Source organism: Nannobrachium achirus (genome assembly GCF_963921795.1).
Source record: "Nannobrachium achirus genome assembly, chromosome: 12".
In the NCBI taxonomy this organism is placed as follows: domain Eukaryota; kingdom Metazoa; phylum Chordata; class Actinopteri; order Myctophiformes; family Myctophidae; genus Nannobrachium; species Nannobrachium achirus.
This window is the reverse complement of record NC_137832.1, coordinates 40,408,235-40,422,708: the sequence shown is the minus strand read 5'-3', so window position 1 is coordinate 40,422,708 and position 14,474 is coordinate 40,408,235. Positions and strand designations below refer to the sequence as shown.

The following is a 14,474-nucleotide window of genomic DNA, read 5'->3' as shown; positions in this document are numbered from 1 at the left end:
CCTGTGGCCAACACTATCCCTCCCCCAAGTTTCCCTGGGGAGCTGGTTTCTGTTAATCATCTGTGTTTGTGTGAGAGAAGTAGGCAGGAGAAGGGGGGGGGCTAAGAACGGATGGAGCGATGGTATGAGGGTGGAGTGAAATGAAGAGAAAGGTTAGGGGGTAAGAGGTCAGTTCATCGCGTTGTGTTAGCCCCTTCCATGGCCTCCAAGGCACGCTCGCATGCACACATGGTAATGTGGCAAGGCCAAGTTTAGTTTTAGATTCTTCCAAAAGCAAAGAAGGAAGAGTCAGCAAGGCTGCTGTGGTGTCTGCACGGTGGAATACTGAGTATATTATGTTTATTAGCCGTTCAATTTCACTTTTTAGTTTTTTACCATAATGCACAATAAATTACAGGAACATTTTAAAATAATGAGTTAATTGAAAACTCGGAGGTGTAGCGTGTGGAAAGTGGGAAATGCTGGTAGTGTGAATGAACTTATTTACCATTGGGGAGTTATGGAGGTCAGAGGTTAAGTTAATCTCAGGAAATCTCAGGAGAGAAGTTCTTTGGAAACATAAACATGCAGCATTCATGTGCTATCTTAACCACTTTCAGCCTGGCGTCCCTATTGGGCTTGTCATTATTATGGGCAAAACTAAAATAAATTCAACGTTTTTGGAAATCAACAATGAGCGACACCGTTGGATTTACTCTGCTTTTTAAAAGCAAGTAGGCTATTTAACTGTAAAGATTTGACACTTTCACCTCAGGAAGGCCTTTAGGTGTGTTATCTATATCTAATAAACTAGATATAAAGTGTTCCTCATCCTAAGTCATCACGGAAAAGGGGGGAAAAACAAAACAAATATTGAAATTGTGTTAAGGAATTTGTGTACATGGGATGTGAAAAATCATTGCCCGAAGAAAAGGTGCTCCTCCTCGGAGCAGAAGCCTCCGCCAGGTCAGGTAGATTATTGTAGGCCAGCAATGTTTGGAATTCATTCTTTAGAGGTGAGTGTAGTCTGTAGAAATTGAGGGATTAATGTTTATGAAGTTATTACACAGACACAATATGTTGACCATCCCTGCAAATTCTAGATGTAAATCTTTGCCAATCAGGATGATATATATGAGGCCAATCACCCATGGAGGCGCGTTGACATCACCGCATCCACCGTTTAATTGATAGCCTGTACAATAAAATCCTCAGAGTTGTTAATTTATCCATCAACTGGCATCCTGGCTGTAACCAAATGGAGCCTCACGGGTCCATTTGGTTACAGCAGCACACAGATGCCATCAATCACGCGCTTGGGGATGCCATCACGGGCTCACGAAGGCAGGCACGCAGAGAGGTATGAATGAACCAAGCCTTAGTTTAATAGGATAAGTAGGGATTCCTATGTTGAGTACCATGACTACTACACCCATAGGGCTTTGACAAATTCCACAGGGCAGATCATGGAGGGAGTTGGGGGGGGGGCACATTTGTGTCCTATTGAAGAGTTTTCTCACTACCAAACGGTTCCAATGTGTTACTGAGAATTCAGCAGGCTTATGGATTATGCTGGCCTGCAGCATTACCACCTGTATCCCTGAAGATGCACATGCATGTATGCATTCACACGCATTCCACTCAGAGCTCTTAACTGGAACCATGGCTTCACACTGTGATGCTGACTGTAGTGTATAGTCAACCCTTGATAAGGTATCAAACATTCTGTGCCTGTGCACACAACAGGTTACACAATACACACACACACACACACACACACACACACACACACACACACACACACACACACACACACACACACACACACACACACACACACACACACACACACACACACACACAAACATTCAGCACCTGTGTACACGACAGGTTACACACGCACGCACACACACAACATGCACGCGCGCATGCACGCACAAATTAGTCTGTATCTGGTGACAGTCGGAGCTCTTGAGCTGCCAAGACTAATCTGCTGTCAGGTTTTATAGAAATCAAACGTTCAAAGAAAGTACATCCACTTTCCACATTTCAATTAACAAAAAGACAGCTAGACTGTCTGATTCATACAAATCCTTGCCTATTACAGTAAAGGCATAAAAGGGTTGAGAACTAGCTCATCTGTGTCTTTATGGGTTCCCTGCTGAGAGGAGGGTCATACTCAGGTGCCTCATCTCCATTATCTTAGTCTTTGTAACTACGTTTTTTTCCACTCTCTCTTAAATGCACCACCATCTCTGTCTCTAAAATACCTTTCCATTGTTCCTGTCTTTCCATCTCTGTGCCTTCTAAAGAAGAATCTGTAGGCTACAAGAAGGTACTGCACACTTCAAATATCCTCAATATGTTCAGCGTCTAGTCTTGTATGCTTTTAAGGGAAATTAACCTCTTGACCATTAGCATTTTCATGATTTCCACGAAATGGGTGACCAAAAGAATATTGTGATTGCACAAAGACAAGATATTTCTGATTGATATGGGAGGGACATTATTTTATGTTACATTATAGCTACAGTACATAATTAACGTGCAATTCAGGATTGGGACCAAGCAAGGCCAATATAACTTCAATGCTCTTGCAAAGAACATTACACACATTTCTTCAACAAACGCACAAGGATCGTGCAAATACATTTTCTGCTCCCCCCCAAAAAAAACCTTTCCATAAAATAAACAAGGTTAGAACAGGCCACAGACTTCGACATGTGCCTACATGTTGCACAGATGTGCTGATGAAGAAGAGAGAGGCCACACTGGCAGAACGGCTCAGGCAGGGGTGGAGCATGAATACCGCTGTGCAACCAGCTGCTCTTAATAGACCTTGCACTGTTGGATGTATCTATTAACCTGTGTGTGTGTGTGTGTGTGTGTGTGTGTGTGTGTGTGTGTGTGTGTGTGTGTGTGTGTGTGTGTGTGTGTGTGCGTGCGCGTGTGCGTGCGTGCGTGCGTGCGTGAAAGGCATGCAGGCCTGGCCCTTGGATGGCTCTTATATCTCCTACTCTTATTTCATAAGAGGGAGTGGAAAACTCAGTGTCAGCACACTGGCTCTGAAGAGCCTCTGCTGGAAGGAGATCAGGACACACATCTGCAAAAACCCAGCTAAGATGTGTGTGCAGTGTGTGTGTGTGTGTGTGTGTGTGTGTACATGTGTGTCTGTGAGAAAGACAGAACAAGAAAGGAAAAGACAGAATACAAGCAGCAGCAGCAGCAGCAGCAGCAGAGAAAGAAGGTGTTTGCAGTATGCATGTGTAAAGTGATCTATGTGGAAAATGCTTTGCAGCATTCCAGACTGAGACGTGTGTGTGTGTGTGTGTGTGTGTGTGTGTGTGTGTGTGTGTGTGTGTGACTGTGTGTGTGTGCGTGCGTGCGTGCGTGCGTGCGTGCGTGTGTGCGTGCGCGTGTGCGTGTGCGTGTGTGTAAACACATAAGTGTCTAAAAAGTGTTCTTCATACAGTGGACAAAACGAATGACTAATTAACCATAAAATATACAAAAGTTCAACAAAGTTCTATCAGAATCGTTAATTACATTAATTAATCCAATGCTAACGTGAAAGAGTGCGTAATTTAGACAATTATTCAATGCTCTTATTATATTTTAAATGGCTCAAAGTTGCATAGCTGAAGCCTATACTTAAAGTAAGCAATTACTCACAAGCATGGTATATTGCGATTTTATCACTCCAAGTACATTGCAATATCCTCACAATAACCAAAGAATGGATTGAGTTATTTATTTCATAAAGCAGATACCAAATATGGCAATATGAAACGTATAGACATAGACATCACATATCCCAATTAAAACAATGACCTTACAAGAATAGTTTCTATCAGGAAGTCAGCTGACTCAGCACAGACTGCCTTCATATACCGTAACAAGGTAGTTACATAGCAATTACCTTGTTTTTCCATTTAGACATACTCCGCTCCATTCCACTACATAGTTAGGCCTTCATTGAAGTTAACCTTAAATGTTGTCATTTAGACACTCATTATTGTTTTTGGAGCTGTGTGGAACACAAGCTCCCTATACGTGGCCGTGTGTGTGGGTCTGTCTGTCTGTCTCCGTGTCTCCGTGTCTGTAGCCTGCAGTAACCTTTTCTGACCACACATGTTAAGGGAGGGGCGCTGTTGCACACACACACACACACACACACACACACACACACACACACACACACACACACACACACACACACACACACACACACACACACAGCTCCACTTCGAACAGAGGTTCGATTTTTATTATTGTAGTGGACAGGCCTCATTTGCATCAAGTTGATTTCATGCAACTTTATGCATAATTCATCTACGTCTTCTGATCGAAGACAATAATTTCCATCATGCACCGCAAGGCCACGTTGTGTTGCATGCTCTCCATAGAAAATGATTTGGATCCATTGACTTGATTCATGAGTCTCATGAGATTCCACTTGTAGAATAAAAACATAAAGTTTTATAATATCACAGAATGTTTGGCAACCACTGGTTGCAAGTTTCAACTAGGTTGGTCTGAACTAGGCTTAACACTGAATTCACACCTGCAGCGCTGAGAGAACGTTTACAAAGCAAAGGTAAATGCAATAATTTGGGCATATCCAAGATTATGAGAGACAGCCTGTCACTGTGCCAATGTGTGTGTTGAGGTGAAGAAACAGGCTGTATGGAAGTAGTGCATATTTATAACAAATATTTAAATTAACAGCTGTAGATTTTTCAAGATTGAGCAACTACTTCATGGATGTTTATACTGTGTATACCATCTGCCTGAAACAAGCAACAAAATGTCTCCAATTCTCATGCAAGCCTATCAGCTCTCCTGGTTGGGCAGAGCAGCTGTTCTGGGGCACTCGGAGCACCGGAACTTTGTACCCACAATACTGGGGATAGAAATGTTTATGTATGTTTTCAGTTATCTACAACTGCTAGTTTAAAACATTATCAATATTCACTACTTCCATACAGCAGTCTGTTTCTGTCCATCTTGAGTTGTGTGTGCATGTGTGTCCATGCCCAGCGAGAACTCCAGTGGATCCACTCTAGGGATGGGACAATATGAAAATTTCATATCACGATTATTGTGGCAAAAGAAATCGCGATTTATGATATTATCGCGATAATCAAAAGCCATTATCCTGGGGCGGAACATTTGCCAAAAAATAGCAGATCTACAAGCTCACATCGCATCGCGACGCGATGCGTTGTGAGCTTGTAGAACGGCTCTCTTTTGGCAAAGACATTTGATAGAGAGTGGAAAAAGACTGAATCAAGTCTTTTTATAAGTACCTTTTACCAATTATAGAGGGTTTAAGTGGTACTGGATATGCAGCTCTGCAAATAAAAGGTGAACTGAACCCAGTGCATGACGGAGGACGATATCACGATATGTTAAATCTCCACAATACGATTAATCTTGAGTGTTTTTTTATCACGATAAACGATAATATCGCTTATCGTCCCATCCCTAATCCACTCTGAGCGGATCAAAGCCAGCAGGTGCACCTGGCTGGGGATTTCACAGAAAGGGAGTGTTTGTAATGGATTCACACATTTAATTTCACACCTCCAATTGCTAGTTTAAAACTTTATCGATATTCACAAGTTTCTTTTTCTGTGGTGTCATATGTATATGCCTACTCCATGCCTATTTCAGAGCACAACGTGTTTTGATTGGCTGATGAAGTCCTCAACTCAGATTCCTTTGAAGGATCCCCCCTCCTTCTCTGTCACACAGACTGACAACCACACACACACGGATGCTGAACATGTGTGCACATGTGTGCACTGTACGCTGTAGCTGACTCTAATGGTTTATGATTGCTAAGGCACCTTCATGATCTATGTAACACGCCATAAGATGATGTCGCACACTGAGCATACTTGAAGATAGGCTATTTTCAGTACAAAACACCATACACTAAGATTAAATTGGAACATAAAGCAGCGTATTCGCCATGGGGCGGCCATAGCTGACTCCTTTCGAATTGACAGAGAAACAGTGCAGCAGTAGCTCAGTTTTGTATGGCTACTCCAGTGAAGTAGTTTACACCTGATCCATGGTCAAATCTAAATGCACATGTGAAGCCATAATGAGCCATGAAGGTTCCGTTCTTCTGCAAGTATAGAAGACAATACTTCCATGTGATGTCTCCCTCTCAATTATTATTGCTTTATTAGTGCTTATTGCGACCGTAGGTCGCATTTACTACCAAAACCTCCACGGGCTGTCTGTCCGTCAGTCCGTCACACTTTTGCCCTGCTCATATCTCCACAACCGTTGCTCCCATCCATGCCAAATTTTGCACAAACACTCCTTGACTGCCAAAATACAACCTCCAAGGACCCCCGGAGCCCCAGGGAGCCCCAGGTCCCTGAGGGACCCCCAGATGTAAAAAATTACCAAATGTGCTCACACGTCACACTTTTTCCCTGCTTATATCTCCGCACCCGTTGACCCGATCCATGCCAGATTTTACACACACACTCCTTGCCTGCCAAACTACAACCTCCAAGGACCCCCGGAGCCCCAGGGACCCCCAGGTCCCTGGGGGACCCCCAGATGTAAAAAATGACCAAATGTGCAAAAATGACCAAATGACCACCCCAACGGGGCTGCTCACGGGGAATTCCCGGGGACCACCGACTCCTGGTGCTCCAGAACGGATGCAAAAGTGGTGGCGCCCCCATTGGAGGACCCCCTGCCACTGCAGCGCACATAAAATGCCGTAACTCGGGCTAGGAGCGTCCGGGAGAGCCGGGGTCGGTACCTATTCGTCCGCCAAGGCAACGCGGAGACCCCACCCCTCATTTCTCACATGGCCCTATTCTAGCGCCACCTTCAGGCCGATTTTTAAAACACATGGAGATTGGACGGGCTCGTTTAACTGATGAGGAGCGCCAGAAGCGGTTCCGGGAGAAAGCCTGTCTCTATTGTGGCCGTCCTGGCCACATTGTGTCTTCCTGTCCGGCAAAAGACCACGCTCACCAGTAGCCAGGGAATTATTGGTGAGCAATTTTCATTTCCCTAACTCCCCTACGAAATTCCAGCCTGTTATTATTTGTTGCAATGACTCTCTATTGGAAACTCAGGCTTTAATTGATTCTGGTGCAGATGCTAATTTGATTGATGCCACTTTAGCTCAACAGTTAAACATTCCTGTCACTTCTGTTGATAAACCCTGTCAGGCCAGAGCCCTAGATGGCAAGTCCATTGGTTTGGTTACTCAGTCAACAGTTCCTATTAAGCTCCGTGTATCAGGCAACCACTGTGAGACTATTTCACTGCACCTTATTAATTCGCCTCATGTCCCAGTCATTCTAGGACGTCCCTGGTTAGCTTTGCATAACCCCTCCATAGACTGGTCTTGTGGCAAGATTACCTCCTGGGGGCAGTATTGTCTTGCTAACTGCCTGAGGTCAGCTCAACCCCCACTCTCCCCTGACTCGGCTCTGTCTAATTACTCCCCAGACCTATCAGGGGTTCCTCCTGATTACTGGGACTTAAAGGAGGTTTTCAACAAGGCTCGGGCCACATCTTTACCCCCACATCGCCCATATGACTGTCCCATCAACCTGATGCCTGATACTTCTCCCCCCCGTGGTCGCCTGTACTCGCTATCAGCCCCTGAGACCGATGCCATGGAGAAGTACATATCGGAGTCACTAGCCTCGGGAATCATCCGCCCCTCTTCCTCACCCGCTGGAGCTGGGTTCTTCTTTGTGGAGAAGAAGGACGGAGGTTTACGGCCCTGTATTGATTATCGGGGCTTGAATGACATCACCGTCAAGAACCGCTACCCACTGCCTCTTATCTCTTCTGCTTTTGAACGTGTCCAGAAAGCCTCGATCTTCACCAAACTTGACCTTCGCAATGCTTACCACTTGGTCAGGATCCGTGAAGGCGACGAGTGGAAGACAGCTTTCAACACCCCTAGTGGCCACTATGAGTACCTCGTCATGCCTTTTGGCCTTACAAATGCTCCCGCTGTCTTTCAAGCTCTTGTCAACGATGTTCTCCGTGACATGTTAAATCGGTTTGTCTTTGTTTATTTGGACGACATCTTGATCTTCTCCAGTACCCAGCAAGACCACACTCATCATGTGAGACAGGTGCTCCAGCGCCTTCTTGAGAATCGCCTCTATGTGAAAGCGGAGAAGTGTGCTTTCCACCAGACTACTGTCCCTTTCCTGGGCTACATTCTGTCTGCTGACAGCATCCGTATGGACCCAGAGAAGATTAGAGCGGTGGTCGAGTGGCCGCAGCCCACAACCCGCAAGGCTCTTCAGGGTTTCCTTGGTTTCGCTAACTTCTATAGGGGTTTTGTGCGGAACTACAGCACCTTGGCGGCCCCCCTCACCGCCCTCACCTCCCCCAAAGTGCCATTTGTCTGGTCACCGGATGCAGAGAAGGCATTCCAGTACCTCAAGACCCGGTTCACGTCGGCTCCTGTCCTGATCCACCCTGAGCCGAACCGCCAATTCATTGTTGAAGTGGACGCTTCTGATGTAGGAGTAGGAGCAGTGCTATCTCAGCGCTCCTCTGAAGACCACAGAATCCATCCCTGTGCCTTTTTCTCTTGTAAACTTGACCCTGCGGAGAGGAACTATGACATTGGAAATAGGGAACTGTTGGCCGTGAAGTTGGCCCTTGAAGAGTGGCGACATTGGAGTATATTAAAACAGCTAAACGTCTCAACTCCCGCCAGGCCCGGTGGGCTTTGTTCTTCTCCAGGTTCAACTTCACTCTGTCCTATCGTCCTGGATCCAAAAATACAAAACCTGATGCTTTGTCTCGCATGTTCTGCCCCAGTCCGGGGAACCCCAATCCTGAGCCCATCCTTCCTTCCGACTACATAATAGGAGTCCTGACTTGGAAGGTGGAGGCAGAGGTTCGTAATGCTCAACGCCAGCACCCGGATCCTGGGAATGGCCCCCCAAATCGCATGTTTGTACCGGATCCTGTTAGGCCTCTGGTGCTACAGTGGGGTCATTCGTCTAATCTCGCCTGCCACCCTGGTATGAAGCGCACCCTTTATTTTCTGAAACAACGTTTCTGGTGGCCCACCATGAGGAAAGACGTTGAGTCATTCGTTGCACCCTGCCCGGTATGTGCCCGGAATAAAACCTCTCGTCAGCCCCCGTCTGGCCTTCTGCTACCACTTCCTGTCCCACACCGGCCTTGGTCCCACATCTTGTTGGACTTTGTCACCGGTCTTCCACCGTCAGACGGCAACACTGCCATTCTCACTATTGTGGACCGGTTCTCTAAGTCTGCCCACTTCATTGCCCTTCCCAAACTCCCCACCGCCAAGGAAACTGCTGAGCTATTGGTTCAGCATGTGGTTCGTCCTCATGGGTTTCCCGTCGATGTGGTTTCGGACCGGGGACCCCAGTTCACCTCTGGGTTCTGGAGAGCCTTCTGCTCCTTGGTTGGTGCCTCGGTCAGCCTCTCATCTGGTTTCCACCCAGAGTCTAATGGTCAGACGGAAAGGATGAACCAAGAGATGGAAACCACTCTGCGCTGTCTGACCTCTGACAACCCGTCCACCTGGAGCCGAAAATTGTTATGGGTGGAATATGCCCATAACTCGTTGCCCACATCTGCTACTGGCCTGTCACCTTTCCAATGCGCTCTGGGGTACCAACCACCTTTGTTCCCTGACCAAGAGAGAGAGGTCTCTGTTCCCTCTGCCCAGGAGTTTGTGCGTCGCTGTAGGCGGACTTGGAAGAGAGCCCGTTCCCAGCTGCTCCGCACTGTCTCCCGATACCAGCATCACGCTGACCGTCACCGTGTGCCGGCGCCTGGCTACCGTCCTGGGCAGAGAGTGTGGTTGTCTACAAAAGACCTTCCTCTTCGAGTTGAGTCCCGTAAATTGGCACCCCGTTTCATTGGGCCTTTCCCCATTGGGAAAGTTATTAATCGCTCTGCTCTTCGTCTCAAGCTGCCCCGGACCATGCGCATCCACCCTACCTTCCACGTTTCCCGTGTCAAGCCAGTGGTCACGAGCCCCCTGTCCCCCCCCACCCCGCTGCCTCCTCCGCCCCGCTCTATTGACGGCTCGCCGGCGTACACTGTACGTCGACTCCTTAAGTCCAGGCTGCGGGGTAGAGGTGTTCAGTATCTGGTGGATTGGGAGGGCTATGGTCCGGAAGAGCGGTGCTGGGTTCCTACCCGTGACATCTTGGATGCCTCCCTCATCCGTGATTTCCATCAGCAGCATCCAGACCAACCTCGGAGGACGCCAGGAGGCGTCCGTGGGAGGGGGGGCTCCTGTCACGCCCACACCCGTCAGAGCTCAAGCACACCTGTGTCCACACCTGCACCTGGTTCCACTGAGGAGGAGCCACAGTATTTAATGGCTCACTCGTGCCATTGTTTCCTGCCTGCAGATCAGACCAGTTTAGCTCTCGGTTAGCAAGCTTTAAACCTGACTATACTGTATATCTACCTGCTTTGAAACCTTGCCTGTACCTGGATTTTCCCTTGCCTAACGCCTTTGTATCTCTGCTTGTTTGGACAGACCGCCTGTGTTTTGGACCTGGATCGAACCCACGGATAACGCCTAAGCCTAACCCCTCTGAACCTGACGCCACGCTGACTGACCCCCCCGGAACTCTGACCCCTGCTTCCCCTTTAACTCTGCCTTTGCCTGCTCCTTATCTGATTAAAACCCGTTAAACCTGGTACCTGCCTCTGTCCTGCTTTTGGGTCCTATCTTGTTTGGTGCCTGACACTCCCGATTAGGGAGTCTTACTGGTCTTTTATGATGTAATGACGTGATGTAGTGGTCCTATGCAGTTATAATGTTTACATTATTGTGTATGGGCTAAGTCAATATAATAATTAATTGCAGAGCCTCTCAACAAATTGTGCAGTTAGTGTTATGTGTTTCTGCCATTCTTCCTCTTTACAGCGGCAGAATAATCAGAATGCAATTATTTTAATCAGATGCTAGGATAGCTATCAGTTATCAAAAGTTTGATTGACATCCGTGTGGATTTGCGCTCTTTGAGGCTGGCAGCATGCAGTAGGAAGATTTCTCAAGAGGCGAGTTAAACATGGCGATAATAGTCTGGCTATTAGACTATTGTAAATCTGGGGGGAAGGAAAAATACCATTCAAAGTCATTTAATCCACATCTAGAACCTACAGTATATGTCGAGGATATTCCAAGTGCGACTACCACTGCAGATTGGTTCTCAAAGTGGGGTCCGGGGACCCCCAGGGGTCCTTCCAGGGGGTCCCCAGCTAAATGATAGATAAATGGACCCTTATGGGTCTGTAACTCAAGAGTGTGTACAAATGGAACCAAATGGTCCATTTGGTTCCAATTGCACACCCTCAGTTAGAGTTAAATAAACATTTGGTTTTACAATATAGACCTAAATTGGGGTCCCAGAGATAGAAATGCCATTAAATGGGGGTCCCTAGTCTAATGCATGTCAAACTGGGGGTCCTTGAAATTAAAATGGTTGAGAATCACTGCTAGAGCCGTAAAATCTTCTCTTATGGGGGTCCCTGGCATGTCTTTTCAAATGGGGGTCCGCTGGCTATTAAGTGTCAATTTAGGGTCCTTGACATGAGAAAGTTTGAGAACCACAGCCCTGCTGTGGCTGGCACGCGTCTGCCTCACCAAAGGGTAGCTATAGGACATGCAGCTAATTGTCTCCAAGTTCAACCCAACTTTGGCTGCTACTAAAATTACCAATAACAATCGTACATAATCACAGATTGCAGAGGGATTTAAAAAAACGAAAACAAGGTCATTTAAACTGCCTAAAGTTTCGTGTCGTGTCTGTGCTGCATGCATGCATGCATACCATCAGAGAATTACGGAAAAAACGAACACACATCCACTGAATGTAGGCCATATTTAAAATAAAAAACAAACAATGTAAAACCACTCACTTAATACGATGGTATCAGCTGAAAAACTGTAAAGATCGACTTTTCAGAACTTGTTCATCTGCAGCTTGCGTAGCCTTCTCTATGATCACCAACACGCTGAAGTCCGTCCGTCACTTTCTTCACTAAGTCGCCTCTAAAGGAGCTCGGTTGTGCGAGCGGAAAGGACAGGGTTTCTTATTTACATTTACCCAACTAGTCATTAATGTAGGTTCGCCCTTGCTATTGCCGATGCTGGGCTGACCAGGTCGAATTCGTAGCTCTGTTCATCATGTAGGCTATTTAGACGGCAGCAACTCGTCTCGTTCTTACTAGTGAGACAGAGACAGAGACAGACAGACAGACAGACAGAGAGAGAGAGAGAGAGAGAGACTCATGTGTTTCGCGCAGCGGTGAAGCGCCCTCCACTGCCAAAAATTCGTTGTTCCAGCGCAACCAACAACCAACCAAGCTGCAAGTGAACCTATGACTGAGTGAAAGAACACGCTTCGCACGTTCGCAGTAGTAGGCTAGCCTATAGTCTAGTAGCCAGAAAGTGAACCCGGACATTTTGAGTACCCTAAAGTTTTATGTTAGAAATGTTGAGTATGGGTCCCCAGCAGTTAAAAACTGCCGGATGCTAACTTGCATATGTTGGGCAATTTTCATAATTAGCATAATTAGCTTTAATTAGCATAATCACCTATAATAATGAAAAATATGTCAAAAACTGATTGGCCGATTTGAACAATATTGGAGTGGTTTTGGGGGTTATTGAGGATGCTGAATCCATTTCTGACATTTTCTAAATTCAAAATGGACGTTTTAAACCGGAAATGGCCATATACCAACTTAAATTGGGATGATTTTGATACTTTTTTGTTGATTTTCCAAATGACGAAGTGACTATTTTTGATAGGCTATTGTGGCAGTCATTGTTCTAATAATTTGTGTGGATTGTCTATATTTTGCTTTTGAAATGCAGATAATCTATAAGCATATAAATAAGCACATTAATAATTTAATTCATAATCAAAATCAACAAAAAAGTATCAAAATCATCCCAATTTAAGTTGGTATATGGCCATTTCCGGTTTAAAACGGCCGTTTTGAATCTAGAAAATGTCAGAAATGGATTCAGCATCCTCAATAACCCCCAAAACCACTCCAATATTGTTCAAATCGTCCAATCAGTTTTTGATATATTTTCCATTATTATAGGTGATTATGCTAATTTAATCTAATTATGCTAATTATGAAAATTGCCCAACATATGCAAGTTAGCATCCGGCAGTTTCTAACTGCTGGGGACCCATACTCAACATTTCTAACATAAAACTTTAGGGTACTCAAAATGTCCGGGTTCACAATGGGGCTCTATGGGCTGGCTACTGGACTACTACGTTAAGGATGAAGTCTGAATTAGGCAAAATGTGCACATTAAAAATACATTTGTTTTTTATTATTATTATTTCAAAAAACATTCCCCAAAAAACAAAGATTTGCATGAATAAAAAAAAAAGAATGATTTTTCTAAGCAATTTCATTAATAGCCTATATAAAAGAAAGAAATTCTAAGAAATTCCATAAATTAGAAAATAATTGTTCCTAGTGAAAAAAGCCGATCTACAAGCTCACAACGCGGCTCAAAGCGACACACAGACAATCACAAATGCGTTATAGCCTGCAGATTAATCCCTTAATAAGCTTATTATAGCCTAAGCCATTAGGCTATAAGTAGCCTATTTTGTAATTATCCTTAATAGGCCTATTGACTATCATTGGCATTAAATATTGTTACTATTTCAGGTCTACTTAAATTAGCCTAACGTCAGTAGGCCTAGGCCCACAAGTGTTTATGAGGCTGGGGTGACCTCTTCGAGGACGAGGGGGGTCTCTCAGAAATATGTTCAAAGGTCAATAGGCCTTATCCTTGAGGGAGTTTCATGGGGTCCCCAGATAAATGATTTAGGAACCAAATGGACCATTATGGCTATGTAACTCAGAGAGTGTAGCATAGTAGCCTACAAATGGAACCAAATGCAAACAACTTTATTTGAGACAGACAGCAAGTTCACTGTAATTTCTGGTGTGAAATGGCAAGAGGGACCCCCACAAAAAGACCACCCCAAAAATCAGCACCTGCCTCCTCACTGCACGGCCCTGGTCATGACCATCAATAAGCCCACTCCCAGCCATAACACATGAGAGAAAACACGCAGCTGGTATTTTTTCAGCCTTTTGCATTAATTAATTTGATGGCTAATAAATGTGCTGCCTTTCAGCCTTTGATCACGTTTGTTATTCCCAATGGCATTCTTAATGTGATAAAACAATTTTGTGTAAATGCAAAATAGGTAGACTAAGTACAGTATAGAACAGTGAAGTCATGACATGACTCGCTCATCCCCCGGTTCCATGGAAGTAATTCTCTATGGAGAATAACATTGGGTCATCTTAATTTGTCTCATATAAGCATTGTGGTCCAAAAATAAACAAACGGTCTTTGCGATATTGTCGGCGAGGTGGCTCTGCATGGTTTAAGATAGTCAGTCACTCATAAGTGATAAAGCCTGTTTCTAGCGAAA

The 14,474-nt window shown here is 45.3% G+C and overlaps 1 protein-coding gene across 1 annotated transcript in view; it reads right to left on the bottom strand.

The window, feature by feature from the left end:
* Positions 1-12,366, bottom strand: part of ghra (growth hormone receptor a) — a 49,215-nt gene extending 36,849 nt beyond the window's left edge. Inside the window, exon 1 of the mRNA XM_080738404.1 lies at positions 11,911-12,366. The gene's annotated coding sequence lies outside the window, so the exon portion shown is untranslated. The remainder of the gene's footprint in view (positions 1-11,910) is intronic.
* Positions 12,367-14,474: the final 2,108 nt, after the last annotated feature.